Source organism: Anoplopoma fimbria, chromosome 19 (assembly GCF_027596085.1).
Source record: "Anoplopoma fimbria isolate UVic2021 breed Golden Eagle Sablefish chromosome 19, Afim_UVic_2022, whole genome shotgun sequence".
NCBI classification, from domain to species: Eukaryota; Metazoa; Chordata; class Actinopteri; order Perciformes; family Anoplopomatidae; genus Anoplopoma; species Anoplopoma fimbria.
The window spans coordinates 15349115-15367388 of NC_072467.1; positions in this window are offsets into that span (position 1 = coordinate 15349115).

Consider the following 18274-nt stretch of genomic DNA (forward strand, 5'->3'; position numbering starts at 1 on the left):
ATGTACTTATTAAAGCATGCAACCTTTTGAGGGGACACTAACATTGTGCAATGACTTTTCTTTGCAAGGATGGACTCTGACTTTCCAAGGATGACTGTCCTTGAAATACACAGGCCGCTTTGCAACTTCCCAGATACTTCGCCCCCAAACATAATGGAAACATAAACAGAAAGGCAATGTACATATACAGGTTATTAAAGTATGCTTTGCATTTAGAAGGACTCTGTGTTCAAATATTTAAAAACGCTGAAATTTACGGCGTCTCTACGCCACTCCTCCGCAGTCCAATTATGGTCACTTCCGTTCTCCGTTTTTTTTTTGAGAAAACAACAGAAATCACTTGCGTCGTAACCTGCCGGGCAGCCGAGGACAGCGTTGTTTTCCCCTCCAAGGGGGGCGTTCCCCTAAGGATGTGACGTCACGTGAAAACTATGAATAGGCTTCGCTCATTCTCTTTGACCGTTTCTCTGCGTAACCCATGGGAGAATCTGCTTCCTCATCAAGGGGGGACAGCCCCAACAATAGGTCAACAGGTAGGCGCGGATGACATCCATACAGTTAGTGGTGTGGTGAAAAAACCTGTGGCTTCAGGTTTGGTGCAATTATACAATCTGCGGTAGGTGCTCTTTCCAATTGCTCTTCTCGTTCTCTTTATGGGGTTCTTAGCATCACCACGGTGACAAAGCCACACGCTCATCCGAAAGATTCTACATGTGGATCTAAGCTAAACAACTTTCAGGAAACCACAAACACCACACCATTCAAACGTGTGCCGCTTCTCTCCATGCTGAGGTGCTAGGATCGGAGCTAACGTTAGCGCTACCTGGCTATCTCCTGGTGGTAGTCGTACTCCTCACTCTCCTCCACCCAGTCTAAAGCTCCAGTGCTCGGGTTTGCTCTTCCACAGAAGGTCTTCATTCATTTTTAATGAATATTGTACACCCCAGTGAGCATTTTTCTGTCTAATAGACGTCTAAAAGACCAATTAAACACGTAGTCATAGTAACACATTACCAGTTTACATTGACAGGACAAATAGGACCATCTGACACAGGCAACAATTCATTTGTTTTTATTCATACAACTACAATGAAATTGAAAAAACACACAACAGAATCTCCCGTTTCTTCTTTAAATGTGGTTGTCAAAGCCTCCAGGAGCCAGTTTCAGATGATCTGCCATATTTCAGATGTCTGTAAATTAAACAAGAATTAGAAAAACATATTCACTGTTGAACGTCTTTTCACCGGTGACCTTAGTCGTTTTTTAAACGTCTTTTCAACGGAAAGATGCTCACTGGCATATTACACATTGTAATACTTTATATTGTTTATAAGTTGTTCTGACCGTCTTATTGTTTGTACATCAAATAGTTTTACTCATTTCCTCCCCATATAAACTGTGTACAGCACCATTTAAACTGTGTACAGCCCCACTAGCTCTCTGTGATGTATTTTAGATGTAAAATGGCCTAAAACTCACTTTATATCACTGAACTACAGCGACAGCCCATAAACACAGTCAACATTAACTTACACACATATTTGTAATTGTAAAATTCAGTCATGTCACGTAGATCATGTGTTATGTTGAGAGCTAAGAGCTGTTGAGACAGCTAAGTTGCCACCAGAATCAGACTATAGCTAGTCTAACGTGAAACGGACATGGTGAGCAAAGCCTTATTCTATCGTTCGTCAACAGGAGATAATATTGTCAAGAAATATAGGATATACAGTATATATATATATAATCTACCACTACTTGCTTGTGAGTAATTACAATGTATGTATAATGTAATTATATAGCATTTATGGTCGCGACGGAAAGCTGCGTTTCGGCTGAGCGACTGGCCTTAATTTCTCTCTGTGATGTATTTAAAAAAGAGACTAGATTAAAACAAAAAAAGGCTCAAAACATGCCACTGTATATGTAATGGTTCTACAATATATGAAGGTGTCACGTAATGAATGAAACTACGGAAAAAATGTCACGATACTCTACATGCACCTGTGAGATGCACCTGCAGTCAGTCGCCGGCCGAAATTGACGTTTTAAACGTTATTTCTATTTAAATGTTGTTGTTTTTTTAAAGATACATCTGTATTATGAATCTGACTGACTGGCTAGCTAACCTTTCTCGCAATTTTAAGGTCAATGCTCTGTAGCCAGCACTTTCAGCCGGAGGATTTTGACCGGACAGGCCAAAATGTCAGGCTCAGGGATGGAACTAAACCATCTGTGTTCAGTTTCTCAACACATCTCAAAAGATTATTAATTAATTAATTAATTAATTATTAATTACTCTGTGCTATCTGCATTTCAGATCTTCCATTAGCTTCCATTATGACTCTGAAGAACAAAGGAGGGCTGATGATTCCTTCAGAGGGGACAGTGAAGGTGGTCAGGTCAGCAGAGCGGTTCATTCGCCAGCGTGCATCAGGGCAAGCTGTCAGTGTGTCTGTGGTCAAGCAGTTTGTCCGGGCTGACATCTGGACAGATGATGTGTTTCTCCTCAAGGAGCACATTCAGGACACACAATTTGGCATTGAAAACCACCACTTTGCACTGTTGTCCTTGGTTGTGTCTGTATTTCACAAGATCAGGCTGCACCACATTGCAAAACTGAGCACGCTGCAATTACAGACTGGCAACAGTCGAAAAAAGCTCAGCAAGACAATACTTTTTAAAGGGTTCTAGCCTAGATTCAATTATTATATTATATCATATATTGTGTGAAATTATATATTGTGTCAATTGCACTGCATAGATGTGAAAATGTTATGAGAATGATTGTATATTATGTCAAATTGTACAAATGTACAAATATATATATATTATATAATATGAATATATACCTATACTTAAAATATATTATATTGTTTCACATATTATATATATCATATATATGTTATTCCATTGCACATTATACTGAGTCATTATATTATATTGTATTATATATATGCTATGTTATTTATATTACAGTTCAACTATTGAGATGTGTATGTATATATTGAGATGTGTATATTTTTACTGCTATAGAAATATATAGCTTTTTTTGGTAATGTTGATTTGTGAAATAAATGTGTATTGCCAATTGCACTGTTCAAGGTTTCTTAATGCACATACTTGAAAAGGAACTATTAAACTATGAAAAACACACTGACTGCCAGTTTCTCACTATTTGATGTATGCTCTTTCTCTTAATGATGGTCAATACGTAGTAACTAAAGAAGCACTATTTCGATAGTTTATAGATCTTCTCAGTATTTTCAAAGTGCACGGGCTGTGCAAGAAAAGTGAGCGTTTATCATAGACCCATGCACATGTATGACTGGCGATTTAACTAGCGAGATTCAAAGTAACGTAGAGGCAAATCTTTTTCACACACTTCACGTAGAGCATAAACCCTTGAATACTCCATGAAATTGGTTGCGAAATGTAAAAGGTTATCGTGATTTTTATCCAGATAAACCGCAGCTCCTGGCAACTTGCGCTTGTTTGACACGTCTGACAGCTCTCTGGCTTCAGAGAGCTCCCGTACGCTTTGAATAACTGAATCCAGTAGTTCAGTACTTACACAGTGTGTGCAGCGTGAAGCTTCGGGTTCATCAGCCCGTTCCTGTCGTTGTGTCTCGTGAGTCTCGTCTCGTGAGTCTCGGCTCGTGAGTTTCGACAGTTGCTCTCGTGCAGTTCAGTCGAAGTTCCAAACTCTAGCGTCCAAGTTCTTGCGCATGCGCGTTACAGCTGTAAGCAAACTTTCTTATTTCAGAGTAATGTATAAAAATGACCGGATTACGACATCCTAGAAGCTTATTTTAGCAACAAACAGTCGATAAAGTCCGACTTTTTATATGAAACATTAAATGCGTTGAAATCACGTCTACGTGTAGACCACATTTCAACGACCAGTTGAATACTTTACATAAATACTATAATATATAGAATATGTTAATATCGTCTCTCTTACAGCCTTACGTTACAACAGAACACATTATCAACCAAATGGTGTTTTGTGACATGTTGAAGTTGTAACCGTGTTTAAGCCGGTTGAAAAGACGTCTAAAAGACATCTATAGACGTTTAGACCCGATTTCAACCAGTTTTAGACCAGATTTAGACGTCTAAATCCCGTCTAGTGTTCACTGGGTCAGGCCTAAAAGTAAGTTGCACTACTGTTGCAGCGGTGCACTGATGGAGGCCGCCATCTTTAAAAGCGACGTCACACATTAGGTCACGTGCAATGGATCTCACATTTAGCGGAAACGCCCCTGGTTCCAGCCAGAGGTTCTAGCTAGTGTTGCCGTTGCTTAGCAACAGTTGGGGGCGGGGCTTACGTTACAGTCATGGGTTTAATATGTGACATCATCGTCTTTGATGCTTTGATTTGATTCTTTGAATATGTAGGCTTAAACATTATATAGTCTTAATGCTCCCACGGATTGAATCACAACAGGACCTCTCTCGAGTGTTCAACAACACACAAGTCATTCAGTTTAAACGAACGTGAAAACAGGGAGTTCTCACAAGCGGAAACATTTTCAGCCATAACCACACAGCAACAAGCACCATGGATACGTCACCAACACCACAGACCGAAGACAGGATGAAGGTCAGGTACATTATTCACACGCTGATCGAAACCTTTTTTAGAAGGATGACGGCGAAACAGTGGAAAACGTTGAAAACAGGCACCGCAGATGACACCACCAAAATTCTCCTGGCAGAACTGCTTTTGGAGATAATAACAACAGTGTCAAAATCCATCCAGACAGCCGTTACAAACAAAGGTGAAGAGGTGTGTGAAGAAGATTTGAAGGCCAGTGTGGGGGAGACGGTCACAAAGGCTTTTTCGGATGTCCTGAACGTCCAAGACCAAGAGCAGTGTGCCAGCTCAGAAAGCTTGGCAAAGTTGATAAGCGCAGAGGTTTCAATCAGTGTCAAATCTGCCCTCTCCACTGTTGAAGATCCTGTAATTATTCAGCACTTCACTAACCCCCGCAGGCTCAACACAATGGTTTGTAATACCATCAAAATGTTAGAAGCATTCACAGCCAAGATGAAACCCAAGTTCTTACCGCGCACACGTAGGCAACGAACAAAACCGACCAGCTCCCAGGAACAACAGGACGATAGTGTGGCGTCAGGTGATGACCGGTCTGCTTCACCGTTGGAATCCATGGAACCAGACCTCTCAGAGCCTGATGACCGCTCTCAGTCCTCAGATACAATTGTAGGACAAGAAAACCTGGAATTTGTCACATCAACCCCTGTGCTTGATTTCAAAACAATTCAGTCAGTCAAAGACATAATTGAGAAGGAGCTGAAAGAAATCATGGATCCTCTCCTGGATGACATACCGGACCCGAGTATGAGCGGCTGGAATCTGAGAGCTCTCGGGAGGCTGAAGACGTGGCAGAAAACATCGCTGAGGCCATTGCTGAGATAGAGATCAGTTTAGAGGAGAGAGATTCTGCTGCTCCAAGTCCAAAGCCTGAACAGTCTATGAAAGGAATTGGAAGCCAAATCAAGACCTTTCTTGCAAAGCGATTTGCCAAGACATGGCTACTACTTCTGGTGGAACAACTGAAGGCCAAATTCCACCATAACTCCAAAGACAAAAGCGGCTACTCACCGCTGTCAGGCTTAACTTCCATCGTCGATCAACTCGTGAAAGAGGACGACGAGAGACCACAGGCCAGAAATGAGGTTTCTGCGTTTCCGATGTTCAAGAAAATGTCAGAAGGTAAAGCCCTGATCTTCACACAGGAGCTGAGTGATCTCCTCTACAAACACATCGCACAGTGGATGGCGGCCGTTGACGTCCCAAAACAAACAAGGAACAGAAATTCTCGTAGGACAGTGAACATCCCTGAGTCACATGCGGACGTGTATGCCACGATACGGAGCAAAGTGCTGGTTTTCTTGAGACTGCAGTGGTGGTGGCAGAACACTCAGGTCGACGGCCACACTCAAAGACTGAGAAACGCTATAGCGGAAGCTGAGTCACTGGAACTACCAAAGTCACCAGTCAGCGTCATCGAGAAGAGCGTACCCTCACCAACTAGCGCCGAACCACAGTCACCGTTCGTCGACATCCAGACCAGCGTACCCTCGCCAGCTCTTGTGGAACCTTCCCAAGAAGCAACAGCACAGGCAGAAAAGAAGAGAATGGCCATTGAGATTATCGCGGAGATGCTGGTTTCAAGGGTATTCAGGAAAGCAAAAGTGACCTGGACCACAGCAAACCCCGAGGCCATCATGAGGATCATGTTTGAAAGGATATGGGCCGCAGTCAAGGATGTTGATTTCAACGTCACCTCGAAAATCTTGAAAAAACTCGTCAAGGCCATTTTCCAGGAACTGTGCAGGAAGTGGGGCTCTGCAGAAATGGTGCTGCTCTCCATGAAAATGTGGGAACCAGCGCTTGAAAACTGCATTGTCTCTGCTGTAAAAGAACACCTGACGCCACGGCCAAAAAAGAAGAGCCCCATCTGCAGGTTCTTATTGGGTGTGTGCGAAGTCCTCACCATCATCTGCTTGAGTTGCAGCTACGCCGTTGTATAGGTGAAATGCAACAAATAGGGTTTTCTCCGGGTGCTCCGGTTTCTCCCACAATCATCAAATGAAGAAAAAAAAAATCTCTAAAGTGTTGTATTCATCTTGAAGGAAGAAAACTGCCAGTCCCTTTTTTTCCTTTAAAATGAATTCAACCAAGAGCTCCAGTCCTGCCTTACATCCGGTACCGTCTCCTCCACTGTGCTCCGTCTTTCATCATAGAGGGACTGAGACCATTGGAGCAGGAGGTGACCTACATGTGGGGCAGGACTTGAGCTCTAAGAAATGGGTTTACCCCGGGATCTCCGGTTTTCCCCCATTCAGTGTAACATCTAATAACTGATTCAATAAATAAATGAAATTAATTTTAAAAAATGCATATCTCACTTTTCATACGCTGTAAGAGGTGAACTATTCTGATTCAGTGAATTTTACCTTCATATACCGTACAAATGAAGTACCAAAATAAGTACAAATAAAAAAGGGTGGTCTTTTGCAACAGATTTTCCTTTTTTCATATGAAAACCACTCGCACCAGCGTTAATGTAATAATCATGACCCAAAATAGTAAGTAGATACTTTAGTGCTAGGGATGTCAAGCTGACCTGTGCTAAACGGTTCATTTTTATATAACCAAATTAACATCTAAATGAATCTTCTTTACTGTTATAGAGTCACTCTTAGAGCAACATCCAATCACAAAATCAATACATTTCAGAGTTTCACACAGTTGCTGCATATAAAATCTACATTTTCTCAGATCTCTCAGTGTTGGTGTGCAACATTCTGCTGGGAGAGGTGAGTCCAGATGCAGCTGTCAACACAGAGCTCTGCCTTGACAAAGATTACATGTTTGGTATTACATATAAACTTGGTGATGAAGGTGTTATACACAAGTAAACATGTGGAATTAAATAGTCACCAGAGCCCTGAGGCTCTGCGCCGCGCTGCTACACAGAGCGCTGTTCACAAATGTATGCAAAGATTATTATTATTGAATATGTCATGCGTCAAAATTGACCGAAACTTGACAACAATCTCCACGGGGGTCCCAAATAAAACAGCCATCAAATGTGAAGAGGATCAGATGAATTGTTCGCGAGATATGTGAAGAACACACGGATAGATGAACAGACAGATTCCGTGCTTTAAATGAGGTATTCTTAAAATGTATCAAATTATTAACCAAGGTAAAAGAAAATATTTTGTTTTCAAGGCCACTTCACTGTTCGATACCAGACTACTCAGAGCAAAATCACAAATTGACTCTGTCAGAATTGATTTCAACACTTTCAAAGTGTATATATGCGAGTTCATTTAACTCTTTTTGGAGAGTTGGTACCTTTAACACTAATTTAGTGTTATTACTGACTCTTTTTGGAGTGAAAATGTAACACTTCTTAACACAAACCAGTGTAAGTTCATCTGATTAATTCTCTAATGGGATCGTTTGTTAAATATACAAGTGTTACTCGCCTCGCAACACTGTAAGGTGTGAATATTTCTCTTCTTAATAACTAAATACTACTTGGAAAATAAAGTTTGCTTGTGTAAAGAGAGACACATTATTTTAAATCAAGTGCCCCACATAAACTTATAAAAAAATAAATCAGAACATATGGAACAATACGTAACAATGTATGCTCTCTCAATATCATAGTATTGCCTTTCAAACTTTTGGTTCGTGACAGCTTTCATTTAATAATAATAATTTAGTGAAAAACAACAGCCCTGCATTAACTACTCCTGTAACAAATTGGTAATTATTACAGCCTTTTCTGAAACAGTTTTAAGTTGTGGTAAATTAAACTACCTTGAAATTGTTAGGCTGCCGTCAATATTTTTAAATGACCACAGAGGTGAATTCCTTTATTTCAGGATTCCTACTAATTTAGATGTAGTTTACTGATAATGTACTTATTAAAGCATGCAACCTTTTGAGGGGACACTAACATTGTGCAATGACTTTTCTTTGCAAGGATGGACTCTGACTTTCCAAGGATGACTGTCCTTGAAATACACAGGCCGCTTTGCAACTTCCCAGATACTTCGCCCCCAAACATAATGGAAACATAAACAGAAAGGCAATGTACATATACAGGTTATTAAAGTATGCTTTGCATTTAGAAGGACTCTGTGTTCAAATATTTAAAAACGCTGAAATTTACGGCGTTTCTACGCCACTCCTCCGCAGTCCAATTATGGTCACTTCCGTTCTCCGTTTTTTTTTTTGAAGAAAACAACAGAAATCACTTGCGTCATTAACCTGCCGGGCAGCCGAGGACAGCGTTGTTTTCCCCTCCAAGGGGGGCGTTCCCCTAAGGATGTGACGTCACGTGAAAACTATGAATAGGCTTCGCTCATTCTCTTTGACCGTTTCTCTGCGTAACCCATGGGAGAATCTGCTTCCTCATCAAGGGGGGACAGCCCCAACAATAGGTCAACAGGTAGGCGCGGATGACATCCATACAGTTAGTGGTGTGGTGAAAAAACCTGTGGCTTCAGGTTTGGTGCAATTATACAATCTGCGGTAGGTGCTCTTTCCAATTGCTCTTCTCGTTCTCTTTATGGGGTTCTTAGCATCACCACGGTGACAAAGCCACACGCTCATCCAAAAGATTCTACATGTGGATCTAAGCTAAACAACTTTCAGGAAACCACAAACACCACACCATTCAAACGTGTGCCGCTTCTCTCCATGCTGAGGTGCTAGGATCGGAGCTAACGTTAGCGCTACCTGGCTATCTCCTGGTGGTAGTCGTACTCCTCACTCTCCTCCACCCAGTCTAAAGCTCCAGTGCTCGGGTTTGCTCTTCCACAGAAGGTCTTCATTCATTTTTAATGAATATTGTACACCCCAGTGAGCATTTTTCTGTCTAATAGACGTCTAAAAGACCAATTAAACACGTAGTCATAGTAACACATTACCAGTTTACATTGACAGGACAAATAGGACCATCTGACACAGGCAACAATTCATTTGTTTTTATTCATACAACTACAATGAAATTGAAAAAACACACAACAGAATCTCCCGTTTCTTCTTTAAATGTGGTTGTCAAAGCCTCCAGGAGCCAGTTTCAGATGATCTGCCATATTTCAGATGTCTGTAAATTAAACAAGAATTAGAAAAACATATTCACTGTTGAACGTCTTTTCACCGGTGACCTTAGTCGTTTTTTAAACGTCTTTTCAACGGAAAGATGCTCACTGGCATATTACACATTGTAATACTTTATATTGTTTATAAGTTGTTCTGACCGTCTTATTGTTTGTACATCAAATAGTTTTACTCATTTCCTCCCCATATAAACTGTGTACAGCACCATTTAAACTGTGTACAGCCCCACTAGCTCTCTGTGATGTATTTTAGATGTAAAATGGCCTAAAACTCACTTTATATCACTGAACTACAGCGACAGCCCATAAACACAGTCAACATTAACTTACACACATATTAATGTTTACTGTTGGTCCATGTAGCAGTAGCTACAAGCTAACATGCTAACGCTACAAGCTAGCAGCCTCGCCTGCATCGTGAGCAGTTTAAAATGATATTAATGATGCTAATTTCGCTTTGAATAACTGAATCCAGTAGTTCAGTACTTACACAGTGTGTGCAGCGTGAAGCTTCGGGTTCATCAGCCCGTTCCTGTCGTTGTGTCTCGTGAGTCTCGTCTCGTGAGTCTCGGCTCGTGAGTTTCGACAGTTGCTCTCGTGCAGTTCAGTCGAAGTTCCAAACTCTAGCGTCCAAGTTCTTGCGCATGCGCGTTACAGCTGTAAGCAAACTTTCTTATTTCAGAGTAATGTATAAAAATGACCGGATTACGACATCCTAGAAGCTTATTTTAGCAACAAACAGTCGATAAAGTCCGACTTTTTATATGAAACATTAAATGCGTTGAAATCACGTCTACGTGTAGACCACATTTCAACGACCAGTTGAATACTTTACATAAATACTATAATATATAGAATATGTTAATATCGTCTCTCTTACAGCCTTACGTTACAACAGAACACATTATCAACCAAATGGTGTTTTGTGACATGTTGAAGTTGTAACCGTGTTTAAGCCGGTTGAAAAGACGTCTAAAAGACATCTATAGACGTTTAGACCCGATTTCAACCAGTTTTAGACCAGATTTAGACGTCTAAATCCCGTCTAGTGTTCACTGGGTCAGGCCTAAAAGTAAGTTGCACTACTGTTGCAGCGGTGCACTGATGGAGGCCGCCATCTTTAAAAGCGACGTCACACATTAGGTCACGTGCAATGGATCTCACATTTAGCGGAAACGCCCCTGGTTCCAGCCAGAGGTTCTAGCTAGTGTTGCCGTTGCTTAGCAACAGTTGGGGGCGGGGCTTACGTTACAGTCATGGGTTTAATATGTGACATCATCGTCTTTGATGCTTTGATTTGATTCTTTGAATATGTAGGCTTAAACATTATATAGTCTTAATGCTCCCACGGATTGAATCACAACAGGACCTCTCTCGAGTGTTCAACAACACACAAGTCATTCAGTTTAAACGAACGTGAAAACAGGGAGTTCTCACAAGCGGAAACATTTTCAGCCATAACCACACAGCAACAAGCACCATGGATACGTCACCAACACCACAGACCGAAGACAGGATGAAGGTCAGGTACATTATTCACACGCTGATCGAAACCTTTTTTAGAAGGATGACGGCGAAACAGTGGAAAACGTTGAAAACAGGCACCGCAGATGACACCACCAAAATTCTCCTGGCAGAACTGCTTTTGGAGATAATAACAACAGTGTCAAAATCCATCCAGACAGCCGTTACAAACAAAGGTGAAGAGGTGTGTGAAGAAGATTTGAAGGCCAGTGTGGGGGAGACGGTCACAAAGGCTTTTTCGGATGTCCTGAACGTCCAAGACCAAGAGCAGTGTGCCAGCTCAGAAAGCTTGGCAAAGTTGATAAGCGCAGAGGTTTCAATCAGTGTCAAATCTGCCCTCTCCACTGTTGAAGATCCTGTAATTATTCAGCACTTCACTAACCCCCGCAGGCTCAACACAATGGTTTGTAATACCATCAAAATGTTAGAAGCATTCACAGCCAAGATGAAACCCAAGTTCTTACCGCGCACACGTAGGCAACGAACAAAACCGACCAGCTCCCAGGAACAACAGGACGATAGTGTGGCGTCAGGTGATGACCGGTCTGCTTCACCGTTGGAATCCATGGAACCAGACCTCTCAGAGCCTGATGACCGCTCTCAGTCCTCAGATACAATTGTAGGACAAGAAAACCTGGAATTTGTCACATCAACCCCTGTGCTTGATTTCAAAACAATTCAGTCAGTCAAAGACATAATTGAGAAGGAGCTGAAAGAAATCATGGATCCTCTCCTGGATGACATACCGGACCCCGAGTATGAGCGGCTGGAATCTGAGAGCTCTCGGGAGGCTGAAGACGTGGCAGAAAACATCGCTGAGGCCATTGCTGAGATAGAGATCAGTTTAGAGGAGAGAGATTCTGCTGCTCCAAGTCCAAAGCCTGAACAGTCTATGAAAGGAATTGGAAGCCAAATCAAGACCTTTCTTGCAAAGCGATTTGCCAAGACATGGCTACTACTTCTGGTGGAACAACTGAAGGCCAAATTCCACCATAACTCCAAAGACAAAAGCGGCTACTCACCGCTGTCAGGCTTAACTTCCATCGTCGATCAACTCGTGAAAGAGGACGACGAGAGACCACAGGCCAGAAATGAGGTTTCTGCGTTTCCGATGTTCAAGAAAATGTCAGAAGGTAAAGCCCTGATCTTCACACAGGAGCTGAGTGATCTCCTCTACAAACACATCGCACAGTGGATGGCGGCCGTTGACGTCCCAAAACAAACAAGGAACAGAAATTCTCGTAGGACAGTGAACATCCCTGAGTCACATGCGGACGTGTATGCCACGATACGGAGCAAAGTGCTGGTTTTCTTGAGACTGCAGTGGTGGTGGCAGAACACTCAGGTCGACGGCCACACTCAAAGACTGAGAAACGCTATAGCGGAAGCTGAGTCACTGGAACTACCAAAGTCACCAGTCAGCGTCATCGAGAAGAGCGTACCCTCACCAACTAGCGCCGAACCACAGTCACCGTTCGTCGACATCCAGACCAGCGTACCCTCGCCAGCTCTTGTGGAACCTTCCCAAGAAGCAACAGCACAGGCAGAAAAGAAGAGAATGGCCATTGAGATTATCGCGGAGATGCTGGTTTCAAGGGTATTCAGGAAAGCAAAAGTGACCTGGACCACAGCAAACCCCGAGGCCATCATGAGGATCATGTTTGAAAGGATATGGGCCGCAGTCAAGGATGTTGATTTCAACGTCACCTCGAAAATCTTGAAAAAACTCGTCAAGGCCATTTTCCAGGAACTGTGCAGGAAGTGGGGCTCTGCAGAAATGGTGCTGCTCTCCATGAAAATGTGGGAACCAGCGCTTGAAAACTGCATTGTCTCTGCTGTAAAAGAACACCTGACGCCACGGCCAAAAAAGAAGAGCCCCATCTGCAGGTTCTTATTGGGTGTGTGCGAAGTCCTCACCATCATCTGCTTGAGTTGCAGCTACGCCGTTGTATAGGTGAAATGCAACAAATAGGGTTTTCTCCGGGTGCTCCGGTTTCTCCCACAATCATCAAATGAAGAAAAAAAAAATCTCTAAAGTGTTGTATTCATCTTGAAGGAAGAAAACTGCCAGTCCCTTTTTTTTCCTTTAAAATGAATTCAACCAAGAGCTCCAGTCCTGCCTTACATCCGGTACCGTCTCCTCCACTGTGCTCCGTCTTTCATCATAGAGGGACTGAGACCATTGGAGCAGGAGGTGACCTACATGTGGGGCAGGACTTGAGCTCTAAGAAATGGGTTTACCCCGGGATCTCCGGTTTTCCCCCATTCAGTGTAACATCTAATAACTGATTCAATAAATAAATGAAATTAATTTTAAAAAATGCATATCTCACTTTTCATACGCTGTAAGAGGTGAACTATTCTGATTCAGTGAATTTTACCTTCATATACCGTACAAATGAAGTACCAAAATAAGTACAAATAAAAAAGGGTGGTCTTTTGCAACAGATTTTCCTTTTTTCATATGAAAACCACTCGCACCAGCGTTAATGTAATAATCATGACCCAAAATAGTAAGTAGATACTTTAGTGCTAGGGATGTCAAGCTGACCTGTGCTAAACGGTTCATTTTTATATAACCAAATTAACATCTAAATGAATCTTCTTTACTGTTATAGAGTCACTCTTAGAGCAACATCCAATCACAAAATCAATACATTTCAGAGTTTCACACAGTTGCTGCATATAAAATCTACATTTTCTCAGATCTCTCAGTGTTGGTGTGCAACATTCTGCTGGGAGAGGTGAGTCCAGATGCAGCTGTCAACACAGAGCTCTGCCTTGACAAAGATTACATGTTTGGTATTACATATAAACTTGGTGATGAAGGTGTTATACACAAGTAAACATGTGGAATTAAATAGTCACCAGAGCCCTGAGGCTCTGCGCCGCGCTGCTACACAGAGCGCTGTTCACAAATGTATGCAAAGATTATTATTATTGAATATGTCATGCGTCAAAATTGACCGAAATTTGACAACAATCTCCACGGGGGTCCCAAATAAAACAGCCATCAAATGTGAAGAGGATCAGATGAATTGTTCGCGAGATATGTGAAGAACACACGGATAGATGAACAGACAGATTCCGTGCTTTAAATGAGGTATTCTTAAAATGTATCAAATTATTAACCAAGGTAAAAGAAAATATTTTGTTTTCAAGGCCACTTCACTGTTCGATACCAGACTACTCAGAGCAAAATCACAAATTGACTCTGTCAGAATTGATTTCAACACTTTCAAAGTGTATATATGCGAGTTCATTTAACTCTTTTTGGAGAGTTGGTACCTTTAACACTAATTTAGTGTTATTACTGACTCTTTTTGGAGTGAAAATGTAACACTTCTTAACACAAACCAGTGTAAGTTCATCTGATTAATTCTCTAATGGGATCGTTTGTTAAATATACAAGTGTTACTCGCCTCGCAACACTGTAAGGTGTGAATATTTCTCTTCTTAATAACTAAATACTACTTGGAAAATAAAGTTTGCTTGTGTAAAGAGAGACACATTATTTTAAATCAAGTGCCCCACATAAACATATAAAAAAATAAATCAGAACATATGGAACAATACGGAACAATGTATGCTCTCTCAATATCATAGCATTGCCTTTCAAACTTTTGGTTCGTGACAGCTTTCATTTAATTTAATAATAATAATAATAATAATAATTTAGTGAAAAACAACAGCCCTGCATTAACTACTCCTGTAACAAATTGGTAATTATTACAGCCTTTTCTGAAACAGTTTTAAGTTGTGGTAAATTAAACTACCTTGAAATTGTTAGGCTGCCGTCAATATTTTTAAATGACCACAGAGGTGAATTCCTTTATTTCAGGATTCCTACTAATTTAGATGTAGTTTACTGATAATGTACTTATTAAAGCATGCAACCTTTTGAGGGGACACTAACATTGTGCAATGACTTTTCTTTGCAAGGATGGACTCTGACTTTCCAAGGATGACTGTCCTTGAAATACACAGGCCGCTTTGCAACTTCCCAGATACTTCGCCCCCAAACATAATGGAAACATAAACAGAAAGGCAATGTACATATACAGGTTATTAAAGTATGCTTTGCATTTAGAAGGACTCTGTGTTCAAATATTTAAAAACGCTGAAATTTACGGCGTCTCTACGCCACTCCTCCGCAGTCCAATTATGGTCACTTCCGTTCTCCGTTTTTTTTTTGAAGAAAACAACAGAAATCACTTGCGTCGTAACCTGCCGGGCAGCCGAGGACAGCGTTGTTTTCCCCTCCAAGGGGGGCGTTCCCCTAAGGATGTGACGTCACGTGAAAACTATGAATAGGCTTCGCTCATTCTCTTTGACCGTTTCTCTGCGTAACCCATGGGAGAATCTGCTTCCTCATCAAGGGGGGACAGCCCCAACAATAGGTCAACAGGTAGGCGCGGATGACATCCATACAGTTAGTGGTGTGGTGAAAAAACCTGTGGCTTCAGGTTTGGTGCAATTATACAATCTGCGGTAGGTGCTCTTTCCAATTGCTCTTCTCGTTCTCTTTATGGGGTTCTTAGCATCACCACGGTGACAAAGCCACACGCTCATCCGAAAGATTCTACATGTGGATCTAAGCTAAACAACTTTCAGGAAACCACAAACACCACACCATTCAAACGTGTGCCGCTTCTCTCCATGCTGAGGTGCTAGGATCGGAGCTAACGTTAGCGCTACCTGGCTATCTCCTGGTGGTAGTCGTACTCCTCACTCTCCTCCACCCAGTCTAAAGCTCCAGTGCTCGGGTTTGCTCTTCCACAGAAGGTCTTCATTCATTTTTAATGAATATTGTACACCCCAGTGAGCATTTTTCTGTCTAATAGACGTCAAAAAGACCAATTAAACACGTAGTCATAGTAACACATTACCAGTTTACATTGACAGGACAAATAGGACCATCTGACACAGGCAACAATTCATTTGTTTTTATTCATACAACTACAATGAAATTGAAAAAACACACAACAGAATCTCCCGTTTCTTCTTTAAATGTGGTTGTCAAAGCCTCCAGGAGCCAGTTTCAGATGATCTGCCATATTTCAGATGTCTGTAAATTAAACAAGAATTAGAAAAACATATTCACTGTTGAACGTCTTTTCACCGGTGACCTTAGTCGTTTTTTAAACGTCTTTTCAACGGAAAGATGCTCACTGGCATATTACACATTGTAATACTTTATATTGTTTATAAGTTGTTCTGACCGTCTTATTGTTTGTACATCAAATAGTTTTACTCATTTCCTCCCCATATAAACTGTGTACAGCACCATTTAAACTGTGTACAGCCCCACTAGCTCTCTGTGATGTATTTTAGATGTAAAATGGCCTAAAACTCACTTTATATCACTGAACTACAGCGACAGCCCATAAACACAGTCAACATTAACTTACACACATATTAATGTTTACTGTTGGTCCATGTAGCAGTAGCTACAAGCTAACATGCTAACGCTACAAGCTAGCAGCCTCGCCTGCATCGTGAGCAGTTTAAAATGATATTAATGATGCTAATTTCGCTTTGAATAACTGAATCCAGTAGTTCAGTACTTACACAGTGTGTGCAGCGTGAAGCTTCGGGTTCATCAGCCCGTTCCTGTCGTTGTGTCTCGTGAGTCTCGTCTCGTGAGTCTCGGCTCGTGAGTTTCGACAGTTGCTCTCGTGCAGTTCAGTCGAAGTTCCAAACTCTAGCGTCCAAGTTCTTGCGCATGCGCGTTACAGCTGTAAGCAAACTTTCTTATTTCAGAGTAATGTATAAAAATGACCGGATTACGACATCCTAGAAGCTTATTTTAGCAACAAACAGTCGATAAAGTCCGACTTTTTATATGAAACATTAAATGCGTTGAAATCACGTCTACGTGTAGACCACATTTCAACGACCAGTTGAATACTTTACATAAATACTATAATATATAGAATATGTTAATATCGTCTCTCTTACAGCCTTACGTTACAACAGAACACATTATCAACCAAATGGTGTTTTGTGACATGTTGAAGTTGTAACCGTGTTTAAGCCGGTTGAAAAGACGTCTAAAAGACATCTATAGACGTTTAGACCCGATTTCAACCAGTTTTAGACCAGATTTAGACGTCTAAATCCCGTCTAGTGTTCACTGGGTCAGGCCTAAAAGTAAGTTGCACTACTGTTGCAGCGGTGCACTGATGGAGGCCGCCATCTTTAAAAGCGACGTCACACATTAGGTCACGTGCAATGGATCTCACATTTAGCGGAAACGCCCCTGGTTCCAGCCAGAGGTTCTAGCTAGTGTTGCCGTTGCTTAGCAACAGTTGGGGGCGGGGCTTACGTTACAGTCATGGGTTTAATATGTGACATCATCGTCTTTGATGCTTTGATTTGATTCTTTGAATATGTAGGCTTAAACATTATATAGTCTTAATGCTCCCACGGATTGAATCACAACAGGACCTCTCTCGAGTGTTCAACAACACACAAGTCATTCAGTTTAAACGAACGTGAAAACAGGGAGTTCTCACAAGCGGAAACATTTTCAGCCATAACCACACAGCAACAAGCACCATGGATACGTCACCAACACCACAGACCGAAGACAGGATGAAGGTCAGGTACATTATTCACACGCTGATCGAAACCTTTTTTAGAAGGATGACGGCGAAACAGTGGAAAACGTTGAAAAACAGGCACCGCAGATGACACCACCAAAATTCTCCTGGCAGAACTGCTTTTGGAGATAATAACAACAGTGTCAAAATCCATCCAGACAGCCGTTACAAACAAAGGTGAAGAGGTGTGTGAAGAAGATTTGAAGGCCAGTGTGGGGGAGACGGTCACAAAGGCTTTTTCGGATGTCCTGAACGTCCAAGACCAAGAGCAGTGTGCCAGCTCAGAAAGCTTGGCAAAGTTGATAAGCGCAGAGGTTTCAATCAGTGTCAAATCTGCCCTCTCCACTGTTGAAGATCCTGTAATTATTCAGCACTTCACTAACCCCCGCAGGCTCAACACAATGGTTTGTAATACCATCAAAATGTTAGAAGCATTCACAGCCAAGATGAAACCCAAGTTCTTACCGCGC